The sequence below is a fragment of the Fundulus heteroclitus genome, unplaced genomic scaffold (assembly GCF_011125445.2).
Source record: "Fundulus heteroclitus isolate FHET01 unplaced genomic scaffold, MU-UCD_Fhet_4.1 scaffold_166, whole genome shotgun sequence".
Lineage (NCBI taxonomy): Eukaryota > Metazoa > Chordata > Actinopteri > Cyprinodontiformes > Fundulidae > Fundulus > Fundulus heteroclitus.
In genome coordinates, this window is record NW_023396578.1 from 53,668 (window position 1) to 70,747 (window position 17,080).

Consider the following 17,080-nt stretch of genomic DNA (forward strand, 5'->3'; position numbering starts at 1 on the left):
TTATGTTTTATTTTGTGTTGGTCTGTCGCATAGTGTCTATAAAATACATGGAGGTTTGTGGTGGTAAAATGACAAAAGTTCAAACAGGACACTTACCAGACACAGCAGTGTAGATGTTTTTTATGGTCATTTCACATGAAAAAAAAAACATTTTTCAGTTTCAACAATTTTGTAACGATTTACAATTTATATATACACATATGTACAACAGGATAGATCATTTAATCTGTTCAAATCTTCAGTTTGTACATGCCCACCAAGAAAATCTGTGGAATCTCATGTGTTGTTGTTTTTTTTTTGCTGGAATTAAATATTGCCTGCTTACAGAATCACAAGCATCCACTGTGGTGATGTTTATATATTACAAAAATGTGCTTTCATTGGTAAATAATAATCCCTTAGACAACTTGTATAAATATTTAAATAAAGCCTTTCCCACTCTTAGTATGTGAGAATATGACCTCTTATACAGATGCTATTTTTGAGACGTCACATTAAGAGCCAAAGAAATCCAAAGGCTACATTTGCTTCATCAGAAAACAATCATTAGATAAATAAAAATCTAAAATCTCACAGCAGCTGCCAATGACTGAGCTAAACTTTAGATTTTCCTTCATTTTGTACAACAAAAACAATGAGTGTGTTCATTTTCAGAGAATTCAAGTATATAGAAACGGGAAATGTTCTTCAGACGACCAAAACAGTAAAACTCCAAACATATCATAAAAGAGTGCTTAGGAAACGGTAAACGGTGAATGTAACGCGCCTCCCCTGTCTGCAGGAGTCACAGTCAGATCTTACAAACCAGTACATAAATAGATCATAAGCGACAAGAACACAAAATCAATTTAGTAACTAAGATTTGATGAGGTAAAGTAGACGAGGAGGGAAGTGGAGTAAGACCTTTAAACAAAACCATGGTGTGGGGAAAAAACAACTTGTAGAACATCTCAGTAAACAACAAACCTTTGGAAAAACATGACTTTGACATTTAGACAGATCCAAGTGACCCCAGTAAACAATGACTGGAGATAAATACAGGCTTGGCTGGCAGTTTGGCTCCTTGGTAGTGAAACATTAAGCTGCTTAGCTGTTTTCATACCAGTGTTTTTGTTGTAGTTGAACTCGGACACAGCAGATGGAAAAGGCAATGAACGCAATACTTTGGCCACTAGAGGGCACACTGAAGCTACTTAATTTACAGTAAGCAGCAGGTTAATGCTGGTGATAAGGCAGCTGAATGAAGCCCAAGATTTTGTCTGAAACTCAGCAAAGCAGCTGTCAGGCACGTGGTGGAGGACTAATGACCTGAACACCTAGAAGTCACTGAGTCCACCATAACCTCCTCTGGTCACCAGAATATTCTGGAGTCCAATATGAAGCCATCAGTCCAGCAGTGGCCCAGTCGAGCTTCAGGGTTCTGTTAAAATGCTGAAATAAAGATCGACTTCTGCTGATATTTTCTGTGCCAGGAACTGAAGAGAACTTTGACCATCAGAGCTGCTGCTGCTGCTACTGTCAGTCCCAGTGCAGCATAGAGGCCAGTCCTTCCTCGACCTTCTGATTCTGGATCCAGAGTCGGTCTCTGAGGTTGGGAGACATCAGCAGCTGCTGAAAGGACAAAACATGAAGAGGATTTATGCTCTCATCATCATCAGCTGTTAGTTCTTCATCTTCTACCAGAGAAACTGTTGTTCTGTCTCTATTGGATCTGGTTCAGCTGCAGCTTTGAATTTAGTGTGAACAGCAGAATAAAGAGTGGTGAAAAATCAGTTCCCTGATCTAAAAGCTCTAAAGCAGTTATTCCCAAACTATTGTTCGCGTACCCCTGGGGGGTACGCGACGTCATGACAGGGGGTACGGGAAAAGATTTTGGAAAAAAAAAAATGCAGGGGAAAAAAAAAAAATCAAATGAGGCGCTCCGGTCCAAGAGGTCACGTGATTCGATTTTTGCTGCTCAGCCAATCAGATCGCTGTATTGTCAGCTGTGCGCGTTCACCACGTCATCATGGCTGCGCCCGTAAGATGTTTGTATGCATCTGTTTCCAGACGAAGAAAGCCCAATAATAGCATTTTCTGGCGCCAGCTGGCTGAGATCTTGATGGCAAGAAAAAAGAAATAGCCCAGACCATCCATCCATCCATCCATCCATTTTCTAACACGCTTATCCCCGTTGGGTTTGCGAGGTGCTGGTGCCGATCTCCAGCTGTCAATGGGCGAGACGCGTTGTATAAACTCGTTGTGCCAAACGAGTTATCCCCTTCGGAATTTGTAGAATTTTGTATTGTATTTTTGAAATCAATAAAAGTTTTAACCTTCAGCTTTGTGAAGTCTAAATATTTTAAATATCACATTCTAATAAAATGAAATAGATTTTTTAAACTCCTAATTGTTCTATTTTTAAAAGAGACATATCTCGTTTTCTTAATATGGTTAATATCTCTATATGGTTCTTGGTTGAATTAAAATATTATTAAATCTGATAATTTTGGCTGTACCTTTATTCAGTGTTCATTTGATCACACGTGAAATCCGCTCTATATGATCCATTCATGCGGGTCAAAAAGAAAAGAAAAAGAAAAAAGACGAATAAGCTGACAGCTGTGATGAACTCAGAAAGGTGGATTTTTGGTTTAAGCAGACAGACATGCGACAATCTAATAACATAAAGCTAATATTTTCGTGACACATGTGAAAATGACCACAGAGACGTTTACTTTCTCATAACGTGTTATATTGAGTGATCAATCGAGTTTTAACCGACATAGCAATCCTTATGATAGCACTAACAAGTGTTACATTTTCAGTTTTTTCACACTAACTGAACGAATGTAACGACACCATTGCTATATTTCGTTAAGAAAAGTAAAAGATCTTCATTTCCACGCCTAATAGGTTGGAAATGAGGCGGAGTTGACTGGGTTCATTCTTCCAGTTGAATGCGCTCTCAGCGCAGGGAATACAAATTCTGGCGGGGATAAATCGTTTGGCACAACGACACCTGTTGCCTTTGCTATTCTAGCGCAGCAGGTCTTGGTGATATCACAGTAAATTGGGCAAAAGTCTGGACTATTTCTGCCCTGCGATGGACTGCCGACCTGTCCAGTTTATACAACGCCTCTTGCCCATTGACAGCTGGAGATAGAGACCGGCACCTTGCGAACGCAGGGATAAGCGTGTTAGAAAATGGATGGATGGATGGACGGATGGATGGATGGATGGTCTGGACTATTTCTTTTTTCTTGCCATCAAGATCACTATCAGCTGGCGCCAGAAAATGCTATTATTGGGCTTTCTTCGTCTGGAAACAGATGCATACAAACATCTTACGGGCGCAGCCATGATGACGTGGTAAACTCGCTCAGCTGACAATACAGCGATCTGATTGGCTGAGCAGCAAAAATCGAATCACGTGACCTCTTCGACCGGAGCGCCACAGTTTAGATTTTTTACCGGCTATAACTTATTAATGTGCAAGTGAAAACGTGGAAACATTGGTGTTTTGAGATCACTGCTATGTGTAGCAACTTTTCCCGGTGGAAGAAAGTTGCCCCCTGACAGTTCATACGAAAAGTCACCCTACAGATTCTGGCCCACGGCCTACAGGTCCTCCTCGGTCTTCACAGCCTGGTCCCGTCGCTGCGTCCGGTGTGTCACTGATGAGCCGGATAGGGCTGCTCACCGAGTACCCTGAACTGGCAACACGCGCAGTCAAGAAATTAATGGCATTCGCCACTACATATTTATGTGAGAGAGGATTTTCATGTCTGACCAGCCTGAAAACTAAATACCGACACAGACTATGTGTGGAAGACGATTTAAGACTGAAACTGTCGCCGATTCGGCCAGACATACAGGGGTTATGCGCGTCCTCTCAAGCACACCCCTCACATTAGAGTCACAAGGACTCCGTCACGCTCCGCAGTTTTGGCTGTATTCTGAACAGGCTCGTTATAGTCTTTATTCTTGTTTGTTACATGTTATTAAGTTATGCCCTTTTATAATGCAGATGTATTTAGTATCTGCAGTCAAGATAATAAAACTCTGATCCCCATGTTGAATGTTTCTTTTTCTTTTTTTTTTCGGGGGGGGGGGGGGGGGGGGTACGCGGATGGAGATGAAATGCTCCATGGGGTACACGATGCAAAAAGTTTGGGAAGCACTGCTCTAAAGCAACATTCCTCAAAGACACTTGGTTCTCAGACACATTAAACCTGAATAGGCTCAGTTCTCCAGAACTACTGGAATATGGAGGCTTTCTATCAATCCATGGACTCTGTAGGGCTGCTCGCTGGAGCAGCTGTAAGCACTGCTGCCTGGCTACAAGCAGGTCCTTGGTTCAAATCCCTTTGTGTGCTGTGTTCATGTTCTCCCTGTGCAGTTGTGGAGACTCCAGCTTCCCTTCATACAAAACATCCATGTTAGGTTGACTGGACCCACATCTGCCCTTAAACCCTGCAGATCAGAACCAGCAACCCGACCCCATGACCCTGCATTGAAGTATTTACAGAGAACGTATCAGTTTGAGTTTCAGGCCGATTCTTTGCTTCTGTGGAGATGAAACGGGTCAGCTTTATTCATGGAAGTAGAAAATAATAATAAACACAGAGCAGATATTTAGGAAAGATTCTGTTCCTCATACCAAAAAGCAGATCAAGGAAGTGAACAGTTGAAAAAGCTTGAAGCAATGAAATTATTCATTTTCAAAACTGGGATCTCATGCCTCTAGTAGATGGAAACATTTGCTCATCAGCAGTTCTCAAGATTTTAATTAATCAGTGAAAATTATATTACGTTCTTCTTACCAGAGACATTGAGTTGACAGGATCCAGAACTAGAATCATCATCAGTCTGCACAAAACACACATACAGACCAGAGTCTTCAGTCCTTAGTCTGGACACATGGAGTCTGATTCGTCCTTCTCTGAGGACGTCTTTGTCACTCTGGACTCGTCCTGAAAACTGTTCATCCTGAGACTCTGACACCTCAACACCATCATGGACCCGATACAGGACTGATTCTTTCCTGGGCGTTAATAGGCTGCAGTAGATAACCAGGAATCTCCAGGGTCCATCAGGTCTGGTGGTGAAGGTCCACTCCAGAGTGATGCTGTGGTTCTCCTCTGCCTGATAGAAGCTCTGTGCCACATTCACTACAAATGTTGCTGCTGTGGAGACAGAGAGGGAAAGAGAGGAGCAGACACACTGAGAACTGGAACATGGGAGTCTTTAAACTACATCTCTAGAGCTTTCTGTCCCATGATGCTCTCTGTGCTGTCAGAGCTCTGCTTGATGCTCTTCTAGTCAAACTGCTTGATCAGATGAGGCTGGAGGATTGAAGTGTTCCCTTCACTGACAGACTTTTCACTGATTATTGATGGATTTAAACTGAACAAATAGAAGATGGAAACTGACCACAGAGACATGAGTTGAGAATTATGGGCAGCAGGATCCTGCAGATCATCTTCTCCCTGTGAGAGAAGACAGAGGAGGAGAGTCAGCAACACATCAGCTCCAGCATCACTCAGACAACCAGGACTCCTTCAGCTCAAACAAGGCTGTTCCGTCAGAGATCATGACTGCCACCTGGTGTCTATAAACTAATACAGCAGCAGAGAGACAGCAGGACAGGTTTCCATTCTCTGCAGCTGCTGAAGGACTGTTAGTAAAAATGAGTCAACTCCCTCTAATTATTTAAATTTCCACATTTCCTATGGGATGGGGAGGAGGAGTAGAAACCATCTTTCAGTCTGATTTATTAATTAGTCTCAGCCCAATTAATAACTACAATTCTTTTGAACATTTAACCCTCAGTTTCCCTTATCCAAACTGCAAAGCAATAAAACCTCTTCCCTTTGTTGTTTTGTATCGTCCACCAGGCCCTTACTCTCAGTTTTTACATCAGTTCTCACACTTATCTGATTTGGTGATAAACACTGAGAAGGTTATTATAGTGGGGGATTTTAACATTCATGCTGACACTGAATGCGATAACCTTAATGTAGCCTTTAAAACTATCCTAGATTTAATTGGTTTTGCTCAAAATGTGTATATACCGACGCACTCTTGCATTCATACTTTGCATCTTGTGCTGACATATGGCATGATTGTGAAGAATTAACAGTATTTCCTCACAACCCTGTCCTATCTGACCATTTTTAATAACCTTTGAGTTCAATTTAACTGAGTTCTCCACCCTCAAAAGGTTTCATTATAGTAGATCTTTATCAGATAATGCTGTATCAAACTTTAAAGAGTCTGTCCCCCTTATAATTTCCTCAGTACCACATAAATGCCCTGCAGATGGCAGCAATGTTGTTTCTTCCCTTTCCCTTGTCGGTGTCACTTCCTCGTTGCATTTTGCATTAGACAAAGTAGCCCCTTGAACATTAAAGTAGGCCCTTGCAAGTGTTGTTGTCACAATGAAAAAAAAAGTCAGGGTGTGCAATTTTTCAACTAAGAGAACAGCTTTACCAAAAGGAGCATGCCTTGGAGTCCTTGTTGAAGCTTTTCCTGAACCCACATGTGAACCGGAGCAAAGCACTGAGCCTAGTTGTATGAAAGAGAATGCATCACCATTGCTGGTAGGAAGAGTAGCAACAATCTCTGACACTCCTGAGCACCTCCAAGGCTCGGTTGTTGCTACAAGTGAAGTTCTAACTGGAGGACAACAACAGCGGTTTATTCAACTGCTACTCTCATACCAGTCCATCTTTGCTAAAAGTGAGACTGATCTTGGTTACATGTCTGCTGTGACGCATAAGATTGACACTAAGCCTGTACGCCAACCTGTCAGAAGAACCCCTCTGGGATTTGAAGGTGAAGAGGAAGCACATCTTAAAGCCATGCTGGAAGCCGGAGTAATCATGCCATCAGTTTCTGAATGGGCTTCTCCAGTGGTCCTGGTACGCAAAAAAGATGGAGGAGTAAGGTGGTGTGTAGATTACCGAAGTTTGAATAGTTTGACTATCAAGGATGCTTATCCGCTACCCCAGATTGAAGAATGCCTTGATGTTGTCGGTGGAGCTACCATGTTCTCTACCCTTGACCTTCAGTCTGATTACTGGCAGGTTGCAGTGGACAATAACGATCGTGAAAAGACGGCATTCATCACCAAATGGGGCCTTTATGAATACACCCGAATGCCATTTGGACTCTGTAATGCTCCGAGTACTTTTCAAAGGGCAATGGAGCTTGTCCTTAGAGGCCTTCAATGGGACACCCTTCTCATTTACCTGGATGATGTCATTGTCGTTGGAAATGGAGTGGACCAAAGCTTAGATCGTCTCGAGCAGGTTTTTCAACGGTTTCAGAGCCATGGGCTCAAGCTAAAGCCATCAAAATGTCACCTGCTTCAAAATGAAGTTCTCTTTCTCGGCCATATTGTGAGTGGAGAAGGAGTCAGACCGAATCCAGCTTTTGTCAAAGATGTACAGCTGTGGAAATCCCCTGACAATCTGCAAGAGTTACAAGCTTTCCTGGGGCTATGTAACTACTATCGCAAATTTGTCCCACGTTTTGCAGAGCTGGCAAACCCCCTTCATCATCTTCTCAAAAAGGGGACTATGTTTGTATGGACAGAGGAACATCAGGCTGCTTTTACTAAGCTCAAAGAGAGACTGACTACCACACCTGTGCTGGGTTATCCCCGTCCTGAAGGCAAGTTCATTCTCGATACTGATGCCTCCAACAACAGTGTCGGTGCTGTCCTGTCACAGGTCCAGTGGGGAGAAGAGAGAGTTCTATTTCATCCCTACTGACCGCCAGAGGCGGTGCTTAAAGCACTGAATGATCACTCTTGCGCATGCACAGGTCGAGAATCTTATACCAACATGGTCACGTGTGACCCCCGGTGACTCCGGAGCCCATATAGTCACGTGACAGCGACAGCTCAGTCCCTTTCAATCTTCTCGCATGCAGGTTGTGCAGGTGGTAAGTCACCGATTGTTGCTCGTCGCTGGTAGCCTCGAGACTACGGTCGGGGCTGCGAGGATTTTCTCGCCCTCCAGAGGCTGCGCAAGCTATTCTTATTACAACTCTTTCTTCGATTGGTAAGTCGTTTTCCTTTATTCGACGGGAAACGGGACGCGTTCGCTCCCTGCGTCGACTTCCTATTGCCTTTTTGGCGACTCCGACCAACCTGTTGCTTGCCTTTTGGTTTTTGGTTGGCGCATATTTTGTTAATCGCTCCCGCTTTCGGGCGTGCGTTTTTTATTTACTCTGCAGCCGTTTTGCGGCTTGCCTTTATCTTGGCAAATTGCAGCCGTGTTGGCTTACATATACTGATTGAGCTTGCGTCTCATTACCGTGCAGCCGTTTTCGAGCTTGCCTCCTTCATTTAGCGGGCAGCCGTTCCCGAGCTTGCCTCCTTCATTTAGCGGGCAGCCGTTCCCGAGCTTGCCTCCTTCATTTAGCGGGCAGCCGTTCCCGAGCTTGCCTCCTTCATTTAGCGGGCAGCCGTTCCCGAGCTTGCTTCCTTCATTTAGCGGGCAGCCGTTCCCGAGCTTGCCTCCTTCATTTACCCGGCAGCCGTTCCCGAGCTTGCCTCCTTCATTTAGCGGGCAGCCGTTCCCGAGCTTGCCTCCTTCATTTAGCGGGCAGCCGTTCCCGAGCTTGCCTCCTTCATTTAGCGGGCAGCCGTTCCCGAGCTTGCTTCCTTCATTTAGCGGGCAGCCGTTCCCGAGCTTGCCTCCTTCATTTGCCGGGCAGCCGTTCCCGAGCTTGCATATATTAAGTTAATTGCGGCCGTTTTCGGGCTCGGCTTCTCATTGTGAGCAGTCGTGTTCGGCTTCCCTCAAAGTGCTCTTTGCAGCTTTTCCACTGCTGGGGAACCCCTGGTGGCGTGTTCTGCTCGACCGGGTTTCCTGGCCTATTTGTTCGTCTGCTAGTGTCAAGAGTAGCGTTTTCAGCTCGACCTGACCTAGTCCTGCGAGCACATGATGTTGGACGTGCCGTGCTGCAGAGCTTGTTTGGCCCCTCTCCAGTTAGAGGATGGGCATGACCTCTGTCCCTCTTGTTTGGGACCGGATCACCTGAGGGAGGCCTTGACTGAAGCGGCCTGCCCTAATTGTTCTGTTCTTCCCTTGTCCCTGCGTAATGCTCGCTTAGCTGACTGTCAGGGCACCGGCCAGCCTAGGAAGCGTATGGTTCCTGAGGCTGCGGGGCCCCCCCGGAAGAGGACCAAGAGAAGCCCTACGGATTCCGAGGGCTTATCTGGGCAGGTGGCTCATCTTACTTCTGAGTTGAAGGAGATGAAAGCGCTGCTGGAGTCCCTCAGGGACGGACGTGGTGCGGGCTTGGTTGAAGACCCTGACCGAGTGCAGAGCATGGGTTCAGGACTCTCTGCCTTGGAGGACGATGCTATTTTCAGGATCAGCTTGACTCCGGCTCGCATCTGTCGGATGCCGGTTCGCATATCTCTTCCGATTCTCGGTCGGAAGAGGACGATTCTATAGTGGGTGCGTTAAAAACTGCTTTTGCCCGGTTGCACCTAGATGCTCCGCAGAACCAACCTGTGACTTCCAGTGCGTTCTTTCGCCGTCCTCCTGCTAGGTCGTCCTTTATGGTTCCCCCATCAGCCGAATATGTTAAGGAGGTTCATACCTGTTGGGCAGACACTAAGGTCTTCTCACGGCCGACCTCTGATGGCAGGGTTCTGGCGGCCATGCAAGATGCGCCCAAGTTTGGCTTGGGCCATATGCCTTCTGTTGAGCCCGCAATAGCATCCCTCATTGTGGCGCCAGATGAGGCTTTGAGAGCTAACGCCAGGTGTCCTCGTCCTCAGTGCCGGGTGACTGATGACCTGCTGTGTAGGGCCTATGATGCGGGGTCTCGTTTGGGGCGGCTTGGTAACTCGTTGTCTCATTTGTTACTGGGTCTCTCAGCCTCCTTGGAAGGCTTTGCAATTGACGCGCCCACTCGGGGGCTGTTGGACACATCGCTTCATGCCTTTGCCCTTTTGTCAAGGGAAATCGGCCGTGTCCTGTCCACCCTGGTTCAGGCACGCCGTCAAGTGTGGCTGGCTCAGTCTCCTTTGACTGAAGCCTGTAGACGGACCCTGATGAGCCTTCCAGTGGTTCCTGGGGAGTTGTTTGGCTCTGCTGCACTTGCAGCCTTGGAGCGGTCGGCCCAGGCTTCCCGTACCAAGCAGCAGTTGGCTGGCCTTCATCGCAGACCATCACGGCATCCTGCTGCGGGTGCCTCGGCGTCTCTTTCATGCACGTATGTTGCTCGGACTACACCCCCCATGGGGCCGCCGCGACCTGCTGCGGTACCTACTGCAGGACCTGCTCGGGTCGCTTCCCGACCCGGACAGTTTCCTCGGCGGCCCTCCCGCCCTCTTAAGGGCAGGGTGTCTCGGAAATGACATCACCGAGCTGGCGGTGGGACACTTTACCCCGGACCAGCTCAGTTGTTGGGCCGCTCTCGTTCCCGATCCGTGGGTGGTGTCTACAATTACCCGGGGTTATGCGCTACAGTTCCGCCGCCGCCCCCCAGTTCCTGGTCAAGTCAGGATGACGGTGATTCACGGCCTGGAAATGGCTCAGACTCTGAGCCAAGAGATAGGCGCCTTGCTGGCCAAGGGTGCTATATTGCCTGTCGACCCCCTGCAGGATCCAGGGGACTTTTACTCAAAATATTTTTTAGTCCCAAAAAAGACTGGCGGTCTCCGCCCAATTTTGGACCTGAGAGGTCTGAATGTTTTCTTGAAGGCTATCCCCTTCCACATTTTGAGCGTCAGGGATGTGCTTCAGGCAGTCTCCCCAGGCGACTGGTTCACCTTGGTCGACTTGAAGGACGCATACTTTCATGTCCCGATTGCACCGCATCATCAGCAGTTCCTCCGCTTTGCGTTTCAGGGCAAGCATTTTCAGTTCAGAGTCCTTCCGTTCGGTCTCTCCCTGTCCCCACGTGTGTTCACGCGGTGCGTAGCTGCGGCCCTGTGTCCTCTGCAGGCCAAGGGGCTGAAGATCCTGCCCTACTTGGACGACTGGCTCATCTGTGCGCCCACAGAAGCTCAAGACCATGTTGGTATAAGATTCTAGACCTGTGCATGCGCAAGAGTGATCATTCAGTGCTTTAAGCACCGCCTTTGGCGGTCATCCGGGATTCATAGAACCGTAGTTACAGTCGTAACTTTTGTTTTGGCCTATGCCAGCTGTCAGCTTACACCAGCTCAACAAAGGTACTGTGTCACCCGTCGTGAATTACTCGTTGTTGTGCGTTTCACATGCCAGTTCCGCCACTATCTTCTAGGAAGAAAGTTCCTACTTCGGACTGACCATGGCAGTCTCACCTGGCTTTTTCGGTTCAAGTGCCCTGAAGGACAGCTAGCTCGCTGGCTTGAGGAGTTGAGCCAGTACGACTTCCACATTGAGCATCAAGCCGGTAAGCAGCACGCTATAGCAGATGCCATGTCAAGGCTGCCAAAAGATAATATGGAAAAATGTGACTGTTACCAAGCAGGGGTAAATCTTGCAGATCTGCCATGCAATGGGTGCAAGTACTGCCAGAAAATTTGTGAGCGGTGGGAAAATTTTGAAGAAGATGTGGATGATGTTGTGCCACTAGCTGTTGCATAGAGCCTCAAAGCTTTATAAATTACAATGGTACTCAGTCAGTGGAAGATCAGCCATCTGCACCCTTCTCAGAGAACCCAGCGGTTAACTGGCTGGAGTCGCTTAGTCCTGAGCAGCTGGCTACACTCCAGAAAGCAGATCCTGTCATTGGCACCCTTCACACATGGAAGGAAACAGGGGCGCTCCTCAGCAAAGACGAAGTGATGCTTGAAAGTCCTGCGGTGAGAAAATTCTGGCTTTGTTGGCCCCAAGTTACACTGAGACAAGGAGTCCTCTATTACTCCTGGGAGAAAATTGGGAACCAGCTCCCAACTTTGCTGTTACTAGTTCCAACAACTATGCAGAAAGAAGCCATACAGTTATGCTATAACCCTCCATACTCTGGTCACTTGGGAGAAGCCAAAACCCTGGAGCGCATGCGCCAAAGTTATCATTGGTATGGCATGGGTGGAGATGTTCACCTTTTTGTTAAAATGTGTCCACACTGCAGTGCATGCAAATCTACAGGACCGAAGAAAAGAGCAAAACCGCAAGGTTACCAGGTCGGCGCACCACTAGATCGTTTGCACCTTGATATTCTTGGACCATTCCCTGTGTCAAGCTCTGGCAACAAATGCATTCTTGTCATTATTGACCAGTTTACAAGATGGGTCGAAGCCTTTCCTATCCCTGACCAAGGCGCGGAAACAACTGCAAAGAAACTTGTCCACGACTTCATTGCCAGGTTTGGGGCCCCCCCTAGAACTACACACGGATCAAGGCCGTAATTTTGAAAGTTCGCTGTTTCGAAATGTGTAGGCTCCTGCAAATAACCAAGACCAGAACTACACCTTACCATCCCTCCTCTGATGGGCAGGTAGAACGGTTCAATAGGACCTTGCTGCAGATGCTGCGATGTTATGTGGACCGGAATCAAAAGAACTGGGATGAACAGTTACCTCTGCTGACTGCAGCCTACCGCAGTTCACAACACATGGTAACAGGATTCACACCAAACAGACTCATGCTTGGAAGATACGTCCACAATCCACACGATATTCAGTGTGGTGTTGCAAGACTCAAATCTAATGCAATGGAAGTTGTAGATTATATCTACAATCTTGAAGAGAGCTTAAAGGAAGCACAGAGCCTGGCAAGAAGTCATCTTCGCACTGCACAAGAACGACAGAAAAAGGTGTATGACCTCCGAGCAAACGAACATTCCTACAATGTCGGAGATCTAGTGTTTGTCAAAGATGACACAAAAAAGAAAGGACTTAGCACAAAGCTTCAAGCGCTATGGAGGGGTCCCCTGATTGTTGCAGCACATCGTGGTCCTGTACTGTATGAGATCCAAGGCCCCAAGCACAGGACAATAATGCATCATGACAGGCTCAAGCCCTTTGACAGTGATGTGATACCAGTCTGGATTTCACCTCAAATGTGTAAAATACTGCAACAGTGCCAGGATACAGATCTCTGTCTAAATACAGAGGATGCTCCTTTAGCACCGGTGCTACCGTTGCCAGACGATCCGGACAAGGCATCACAGTCTGAAGGTCCAAGCGAGGCTTGCCAGTCTGAAGGTTCAGGTCAGGCGGTTCAACCCAGAGGTCCAGTGTACCAGCCGGTAAGCAGACAAGGTGATAAAGAATCTTCAAAAAAGACTTTTAAAACATCAAGTGGTCGCATAGTCAATCGACCAGAGAGATTTAGGCATTAGTTATAAGTTATACTGAGCTAAGGTTGTTGGCTAAAACTTAAATGTTAAAACTAAAAGTAACCAGGGGATTGGTTTGTTTTATTGCCCCATGGTGTAAGTTTATTTTCAGTCATTTCTGTTGCGTTTACCAGTTACATAAGTCCAAATCAGACTTCTTTATGTTATTGATACTGAAGGAACACAGTAGTCCTGAAAAGGGGGGGGGGGGGGGGGGGGGGGGGTAGTGTAAGGCAGTTTAAGCTGTTATGAGCAAAAAAGAATGTTTTTTGTATTTTGTTTGATTTCTCCGAGCCTAGTGTTAAGTCAGTAAACGCAGCGCAGTCATCTAGATAACCTGAGATTATCGCGAGAGTGTTGTTATCTTTTGTTAAGTTGTAAAGGCACTCAATGCTCACTGTATGGACACTGCTAAAACGCTGTCTGTGCCAGAGCGAGAGGCCAAAACAACACAGTGTATCAACCGCCAGCTGTGTCTGTAACTCACCTGTTGCCGGAGCAAGTAAAGTTCAGTTAAAGAAGATTCCTTGTCGTGTTCTTCATCAGAACATCCACGCACCTCCATGCCACCGCAAGGTAAAACACGATTATATATATATATATATATATATAGATATATAGATAGAGATAGAGAGATATATAGAGAGATATAGATATATATATAGATATAGATATATATATATATATAGATATATATATATATATATATAAATAAATAAATAAATAAATAAATAAATAAATAAATATATATATATATATATAAACAATAATATACATTGTTTTTGCTATGATTTTGTAATCTCTTTGATTCTAAGATGCATTATCCATTTTTTATTGATTTTTTTCCCCTGTATTTGTATTATATAATTTTTAAATGCTGTTATTGGCAAGTGCTGCTGTCATCACATACTCTTAAAAAGTGTCAGATGGTCACTAATGAGTATCTGTTTTTTGTACAGTTTAAAGTGTCATTTGGCTGTCAATGCAATCCTACTTTTAAAAAAGGCTTTCTGAGACTGTCCATGGTTTTATTTCTAACTAAACAGTTTCTATGGGATTTATCAGGTTAGAATCTAACCTGATAAATCCCAACATCTTTATTTCCCAACATCAAATGTTCATCATCTAACCGTTAGATGATGAACATTTGAATTGGACACATTTGGAGCGGTATTAAATTTCCCCCTCATTGATGTATTTGGATTCCTGAAGATGATTGGCTGGAGCCAATAAGTGCGTGGTGTGCAGGCTGCGCTGCGGAAATGCGTCACATCACCTGCAACATCCCATTTCGGGAGCCAATGGCTGAGCTGGGCTGATGCGGTGATGCCATAGACATCATATACGTAGACGCGTCATAGGGCGCAGGTTCGCACGTCAACGTCACCGCCATATTGTATGTGGCAGAAAAAAGTCGAGTTCTGTTATTGTGAACGTGAATCAGAAAAGATGCCTCACTCCTGTGCTGCAATAAATACACACACACACACGCATATATATATATATATATATATATATATATATATATATATATATATATATATATATATATATATATATATATATATATATATATATATATATATATATATATATATGTTATGAATATATATATGTTATGAATATAAGGATAAATGTGTTAAATCTAAACATTGTTGTCTTCATTATTTCATAAAACCGTGTCACTTGTGAACCTTTAGGAACAGACTTTTTGGGTGAGTATTAAAGAGGTAAAATTAATAAAATGAGAGAAAAAAGTCCTAGGTCAATAAAGTAAAAATAAACAAACAAACACAAAAGTGATAATGTTATGATAAAAACATCATATCATGAGAATTAAGGGGGAACATTTCCAGAATACACACAGTTTGCAGAATTATTTTACTCCTGGAGTAATAGGGCCAGGTTAGATTATTTTAAATATTTTTATTCTTTAGGAGAATAAATTCAGGAGAATGAAGCTAAAGGGATACGAAAATAAACTTGTAATATTACAAAAAAAATACTATGAATACAAAGTATATTCAGAGATTAAAGTCCCTCCGATACTGTTTAAGTGACTGAGTAACTGCAGATTTGCCACATTTAAGATGGCGGACGCTCTGACGCATCGCAGCATAGGCAGAACCCGCCCAACGACGCGTCTACTCTTATATTATGTCTATCATAGATAGAGTTCTTAACAAATCGATCCTCATAAGATATACACACACATACATACATACATACATACATACATACATACATACATACATACATACATACATACATACATATATATATATGTGTGTGTGTGTATGTATATATGTGTGTGTGTATTTATTGCAGCACAGGAATGAGGCATCTTCTCTGATCCACATTCACAATAACAGAACTGAATTTTTTTCTGCCACATACAATATGGCGGTGACGTTGACGTGCGAACCTGCGCCCTATGACGCGTCTAGTGTCTGTGCGGTGATGCAGGCTGAGTGCATATGAACGAAAGTAACCCCCCGAGTCAGACGTGTTTTGAGATGATTGAGGGCGCGTGAAACGGAGACTGAGAATTGAAATACCTATTCATGAGTCCCCCGGGGAGGGAGGGGAGGATCTAAAACTCAAATATGTCCAAAGTCACGTCGGCTCTGTTATGCATCTCTCTCCCTGATGTTTCTTTTTCAGTTCAGTGAACAGAAGAGAAATTTTCCGCCGACAAGTTACTGATCCGGAGAAGCCAAATCTGTCAATATCTTTCTAACTTTAGCGAAGTCAGATTAATTTATGCCTGATGCGGCTCTGAGAACGAGTGGCGTCGTCTCCTCCTTCTTCTGCCTCGGCACGTCGGACCGGCGAAAATCAACTGTTAGGAGATTATTCTGTTTATTTTAAACTCAAGTTGTTCCTTTAAAACTCGCCTGCCGCAAACCAAACCAGCAGCAGGGGAGACAGGTGTGGGAGACGCCGGGTGGAATTCAAAAACCCGACCGTAAAACCGTGACCGTAAATTAAAGCCCGAAGCGGCTCCCTTTTCCGAACCCGGGTGAAGTCAATGAGAAATTATTCGCATTCATGGTAGAGATTGAAACAAATTTAAAAAAAGATTACCTTGACCGCCTTGATTTCTGTCTTCGTGGGTTTAGTTGTCGCCACTAGTAAGGTGCTCGGCGCCTTCGCCTCGAGCCATTTCAAGCCGATAAATAATAACTTTTTGATTGTTTGACCATGCAGCTTTAAACAACGTGTACTTCTTGTCTCAGCTGCTTTCTGGTCAGGAAAACAAACCTACACGTTGCGCTCAGTGTTTCCCCTTCTCTTATTGGTTGGATCAGATGGTGTGTTGTGGGTGGGACCAATCAGAGCAGATGCCGGGAACTTCCCTCTCCCCCCTCCCCCTCCTGCGACATGAGGCTTATGAACACCCGGCAGCTTTTTTTTTTTTTATTTCTAGCTGTTAAGTTGCCAAGAGTGATTCAACTTAGAGTCTGTTATAAAATCAGCTCTGTTCGTCTGCAAACTCAGCTCACAGCCACACGCCCTCAGTCATCACTCTCTCTCTCTCTAACTGATTTAAAACTTTAGGTTACTTTCGTAACCCCGGTTCTCTAAGTAGCATGAGTGAGTGTTCTCTATGGCAAGCCGTTTTAACATAAATTCGGTTTCGTCTGACTATCCGTAATTACATTCCAGGTATCTTAAAATGCATTTTGACTAGACAAAACTACATTTTGACTATCCGGAATGGTAATTTAAGATATCTTTATTTACATTCTGACTAGGAAGAATAATAATTTATATGGCAAGCCGTTTTAACATAAATTCG

At 44.8% G+C, this 17,080-nt stretch overlaps 1 long non-coding RNA gene across 1 annotated transcript; it reads right to left on the reverse strand.

Annotated features, from left to right (window-relative positions):
• Window positions 1–111: 111 nt before the first annotated feature.
• On the reverse strand, window positions 112–16,521 carry LOC118558850. Its single transcript, XR_004928516.1, has 4 exons — window positions 16,366–16,521; window positions 5,416–5,471; window positions 4,806–5,168; window positions 112–1,611 (listed from the first exon to the last, which is right to left on the reverse strand). It is a non-coding gene; the product is annotated as an uncharacterized LOC118558850 (long non-coding RNA).
• Window positions 16,522–17,080: the final 559 nt, after the last annotated feature.